Genomic DNA, 6,039 nt, shown 5'->3' on the forward strand with positions numbered 1-6,039 from the left:
GGGGGGTGGGGGGGGGGTACTGCTCTGCTCTTACATTGCAGCCTACTAAAGAATTCGCTGTCATCTTTGTCTTTTCAGTTTCTATTCTCATTGCACATCATGGTTAGCTATCAGTTCTGTTGAGATGATTTTGCATCACCGTCTGGTTCAAGCACATATTTTCATCTTTTAAAATACTGACAAAGCAAGAACGGAAAAGTCAGATTAAAGAACCAAAACGTCGTGCATATACCTCTCCTGGGTTTTGAGGCAGAGGAGGAGAAGAAGAAGAGATGGGAGGAGGGGTCTCCTTTAGTAATGCAGTACAAGCTTCTCCAGACCTGTTCAGTCAGGCTTCGCTTGTCAGGCAGCAGAGTTGGCTTTGTTTTTGTGCGTCAAGGAGATAGGTTTACCCCTTCAAGCCTGGGCTGGGCTATGTTTAGATTAGATTAGGCTTTGGGTGGTTTAACCTCCCTCTTAAAGAAGGGCTGCAGCTGGGGCATGTATGGGCTGGGGCTGGACAAACCCCATCATACCCCTGCCCAAGGGCTGGGCCGGGACAGGTGTTGGAGTTCAGATGATACCATTTAGAGACTGTGGTTGAGTGTTTTAAAACCTCCTTCCCGTGCAGAGACACAGGATGTTGAGTGTCAGACAGATGTCCAGAACAGATAACATTCAGTCAGTGTTGTAAGGTTAGCCTGGCTGTGCTGAGAGAAACAGCATTGTCCTCTGCTGCCTCCTTATCTCCCGTGGAGGAAATCGAGCTAGTCTTCGGTGAGCTGCTGGTAAATGTTGTTGAATTGTAGGTAGGGAGGGTCCTGGAGTAGAGTGATTCATGTTTAATGTTTTCTTTTTGTTTGCAAAAGCAAGAGCATACATTTCTATTGTCACACTCTGGCTTTGTCCCCTGTTTCATGACCTTCTGTTGCAAACAGAATGGAGTGTTTCAGTTGCGCTGCATACAGATTGCGCCGGGAATGTCCAGTATTCCTTTGCGTCACCCTGGGTGCCCTTACAAGCGTTCAGCGAACAGTTGGAATAACACAAGCTTATTTTCCTAACTCAGGGAAGACCTTTCCTTCACTGCCCCCACCCACATATTCCCCCGGCCCTTCCCCTCTTCTCCCACTATTGTCATCTCTCTTCGCCTGCACTCAACAGCCCACGCTGCCGTTTCCCCCGTTTGCTGTCCAAAAACAGCCTTGTCTGTAAAATCCATCTTCCTCCCTCTCTTTCCACGTCTGTGTTGCGCATCAATACGTTGTCTGTGTTCATTTGGCCTTTAAATAGATAGACTCATTCCGAAAAGCAGCTCTGAAAAGAATTTGCTTTGTAAAAGTAGAGGGCAGTGAGCGGAGGAGAAGGATGCGGAAGAGAGGGGTTGTTAAAACCACAACACTAAGCCTCCATTCATCATCTGGGTGTTAATATCCTGTCCATCAGTCTACCAACTGCCCACTGATTTACCATGGGCGAAGTAAAAAACAAAAAAAGAACTGGTGAAAGAATAGCTTGTCTAATGTCCTTTTCCGACTTTCCTGTCTCCGTCCAACTTCCTGCTCACAACGTACACTTCCAGAAAGTGTTGTGAATGGGTAACCCGTACAACCAAGCACAGTTTAGCTCACCGAGACAATGAGTGTGCGTTTGTGTGGACAGAGGCTGCGTGTCTGCTTGTATCCCGTTCCACATAGCGTCCTAAGGAAGCCGATGACTAAGCGCTCTCAGGCAGTCTTATCAGCGGACACCTGACGAAAGACTTACTGGACTTAACACCGCGGCTTAACACTGCTTCACAGAAACCTGCCTTCATTCAGTTACCGGAATAACCTGCACTTCCCATCTGCCAAAATGTGTGTGCGCAGTCAAACTCTAGGTTGAAACAGCCTCTCGAAAATGTCACATAGCTTGGTTGTCTCCTGAGAGCCTTTACCCTTTCCACTGCAAGTTCATGTGCGAGGGGGAGAAGACGAGCGTAAATAAAGAGCTTCAACACACACACATGTGCACACACTTGACCACGAATGCCTGGTTAAAGGCTTGGACGACTAGCACGGCTTTGCAGTGCGGTATTGCTGTGTGGGGATTTGTCAGCCCAGGACTCGTGTTGGATTTGAACAGGCCGGCTTTGGGATGGCCTGGCAGGCTGATTGTTAGCTAAATTCCTTTACTGAGTATAGCGGACCTCCCCGGCACCCCCCTCTAGCCCTTCAGCCCCCTGCCCGGCCAAACCTATTGTGCAGGGGCCAGGGACAGGGGCTGCATACAGGGCACCAGGCTGAGCCATTGTGGGGCGAAGGAGGGGAGGGCTATGGGATTATAGGCCTGCCTTTTAGTCCTACTCCCCACTGCAGCTGCTTTAGTTCAACACAGACTCACGGAGAGGGGCAAAACAGGGGCAAAGGTAGCTCTGAAAGCTGCTCCAGCACCCCCTTCCGCATCCCATCACCCCCTCCTCCCGTTCGGTTTGTCAGGTCACGTTAGTTTCATCCTAGCTAGGACTTTGGGCAAGCCAAAGGAGGAGGGAGGGAGACACAGAGAAAGATCCTTTGCCCTAAACCTCACTGAGTCCTGTATTTAAGCTCTGACCTGCTTGGCCCGAGGCGCCACACATTATCCACTGGTAGGCTTTCCTCTTCTGTCGTCACACACAGAGGTTTGGTGGGACACACGTGTACCGGTAACTCCACGAAGGCCCCAGCGACGCAGCACAGCACAGAGCTATCTAGCAAAGCCAGCCAAGCACATCAGGTGCCCTTTCATTGTCGACAAGGAGAGCGAGAGGGAGAGAGAGAATGCAAATGAAGTCTAAAAGTCATTGAAGAGCTTGTGTCCCTGCAGGGCTGTCGGTGCCCTTTCACTGGCTGTCAAAGTGCTCATATTAGCTCGGATTTGATTGGTTGCTTCAGTTTGTGACTGATCAGTCGGTCTAAACATTTATTTTTTGTCAAGTGATGAACTTGATAGCTCGTTTTCTTTCCAGAAAGGTCCCGGACTGCTTCCTCATGGAGATGTTTACCTGTTGACATTGAGCTACTGGTCCTTAAACGCTTTTGATTGGTCAGAGAGATGTGGAGTGATTGTTAAATAAGTAAACTCTTCTAATAATCACAACATGCTTCATGTTTAGTGGTACATTCATAATATGTCCCAATGTTAGGGAGGGATAGAACCTGTCCAGATAATACAGCAACAAGGCTGACTTTGCTGCAATGTGATTTTCTCTCCCCTTCTTACTCTCTTTCTCTTTCTCTCTGTCCACCCCTCCCTCTTTCCCCTGGTTCCTTGGATGCTGAGCAAACACAATGTTCTCTCTGCAAGATCACAAGACTTATCAAGGCAAACAAACAAACAACAGCACTAAGACAACTGCAAATGAAGGCCAATCTTTATTCAATCAATAAAAGGAGAAGCTCCTTTAATCTCCCCGTGCGTCCGGCACACTGCAGCCCTCCTCCCTTTCTCTCTACCTCCATCCTCTGCCTCTCCTCGTCCTCCCACCCACTCCTCCCACCCTCCCTCCCTCCCGTGTGACACAGACAACAAACACAACAGGAACACACAAACACACGAAACCCACACACACAGACACACAGCACACACACACACACACACAACACACACAACAACACACACACACACACAAACACACACACACAACAGGACACGGACGCCTCAAATTCGCATGAGTACATCATTATTCAAACACAAAACATACACAGTGTGTTGGCCCGTGCCACTGCCACACAACACACACACACACACACACACCACACACCACACAACAAACGCTCACACGCCTCACAATGATGCCACCACACAACCAGCCAACAGCAGCAACAGCCGCCAGGTTAGCCTAACGTGGATCGATGGCAAAATAAAAGACCTATGATTTAAACTCTAGCTCTAGTGCCAGTCATCCATCTCGCGCGCCCAGACACTAGTTGGCTTCAATAGAAATGCCAAGCCAATTGGAACATTAACGAGAGAGAGACAGCGCGAGAGATTGTACTGCCCGTATCCATATTATGGGCTGTAGCCCTTTTCCCGACTCTCAAGCTCATTGCCACCCCCCACTCCCCGTCTTTCCCCCCAACCCCTTTCACCTCACACCACGCACACATCCCCCCCATCCTCCCCCTCCTCCAGCCTCTGCCCAGTCTCCCCAGAGACTGCCCTTAGGCTGGGCGGCAGCTGTTGAAGAAGGAGAAGCAGGAGCGGCCAACTCAGCTAGAGCGACGAGGCGGGGTGGCGGTGTGGGCTTAAGGAAATTCCTCCCCCAGGGGCAAGGGGGGGGCGGGGGTAGTAGAAAACAGGGCGGAGGCAAGAGCGGCTGGGAGGCCTAAAGGATCAGCCGCTAGGTTGGCAGTTTCCGAATCGCATTCTGGCCCTCCTCCTGCCTCTTCCCCCCATCGCGAATGAATTCCGCGACTCTGTTGGCTGGGCTTAATTACCTCTTTCCCTCATTTTGCTTATGGATCGAAGCAGTCGCAGAGCCGTTTTTTCCAGCCTATAAATATTCACCCACATGCTTCTCGGCTCAGCGCATACTAAAGAACTAAACTGCCGTCAACGCAGCCTCCGTGCTTGCGCCGCCCTTGAGAGCCAGAAAGGATGTGAATAGGCTGCACCGAGTTAAACAGAAAAGAATACTTCTTCAATACACTCAGCCACATCAGAACAGCACTTGCGCGGGTTTTCCACTTCCTGCCAAATATGTTCTGTCCGATACAAAACGTATTGTGTGCTGCCATCCAGATGCCGCCTGTGCGTTTTTTTCCTGTGCTCGAGCGGCCCAGCCATGTCATCGCTACGAGAACAGGGGTATACCAAAGGAGCCGGGCGTTCTCCTACAATTAAGCCATTGTTCGCGCCCTCGGCCTCCATGCTGACATCCATAACGTTGCCCTAAGCTTTGCTTCCCCCTCACGGTTCCTCCCTTTCCTATTCCCCTGCTGCTGACTAGCACCAGCCGAAACCGCCCCCTGCTGCTGTTGTCTGAAATATGGCGTGTACAAAAAGCAATGAAAACGCACAAAGCCAACACATGCCTAACTTAACAAAATCTGCCTTTTGTCCCAGCTACAATTTCTCCAGTGTCTCTAGTTTAAGTCCTTTCTTATTTTCCATAGTCACTCAAGACAACTCACCAAATATATAGCGAACAAACAAACACACCAACACACACAACACACACAAACCACACACACACACAACACACACAGTGCTAAATGCGCCAGTTTGATGGGTGTAGGTCGTATCCTTTGGCTTGGGCAAGCAGCCTCTGGAGAATGTGCTTGGAGCAACACCCAAACTTGCGTCTGCGCGTATGTCTGTGTGTGTGCTGTGGTGTGGTCGTATGTGTGCGCCATTCACAGCTCACTACGGAGCCCCTGGGCGGCGGCGCGGACACAGCTGGCCGCCCGTGTCGGAGGATCCCAGCTATGTTATGACCAGTAGGCTATTATTTAGGGCTGGCTAAGAAGAAACAGATATACAACCACACACACACAACGAACACACACGAGATACAACACAGACTGGCCTGAGCCTAAATGCAGAGACTAGGGCTTTGACTGAGCACAATAACCTTGGAGGACCCAGAGAGAGATGGTAAGACACATAGGGAATGAATGAGAGAGAAGAGAGAGAAGAGAGATGAGAACCCATGTGCATATACGACCCTGCGTGACACAGAAAAGACAGATGAAGCCAACAACGGATCTTTTCTTAGAATCACGCCAGAGGAAGATATCACAGAGCAAGACAGGTCAAGGGCACAGTGAGGAAGTCACACCAGTCTTTCCCCCCCCCATCTCTCTTTTACCACTCCCCGCCTGCCAATCACACCAATCAACCCTGTGCCAGCCACATTTTTCCATCCCCAAAACTCTGCTCTTCCGAAGACTTTGAACCAGGCCCTGTAAACACACCGATCACTGCGGAGAAAGCGAGAAAAGGAGAAGAGAAAGAAGGTTGATCTATGAATAATCGATGCGTTCATCAGTTTTCCTTGCCTTTGAGGCAGCCCAGCAACACAGCAAGGAGATTAGGGAG

The 6,039-nt window shown here is 50.0% G+C and overlaps 1 protein-coding gene across 1 annotated transcript in view; it reads left to right on the plus strand.

Annotated features, from left to right (window-relative positions):
* The window catches only part of midn (midnolin), a 28,493-nt gene that overhangs the window by 17,063 nt on the left and 5,391 nt on the right, over positions 1 to 6,039 (plus strand). The gene's annotated exons all lie outside the window — the stretch shown is intronic.

This window comes from Morone saxatilis, unplaced genomic scaffold (assembly GCF_004916995.1).
Source record: "Morone saxatilis isolate NCDOM2014 unplaced genomic scaffold, NCSU_SB_2.0 Contig12, whole genome shotgun sequence".
Taxonomy (NCBI): domain Eukaryota; kingdom Metazoa; phylum Chordata; class Actinopteri; family Moronidae; genus Morone; species Morone saxatilis.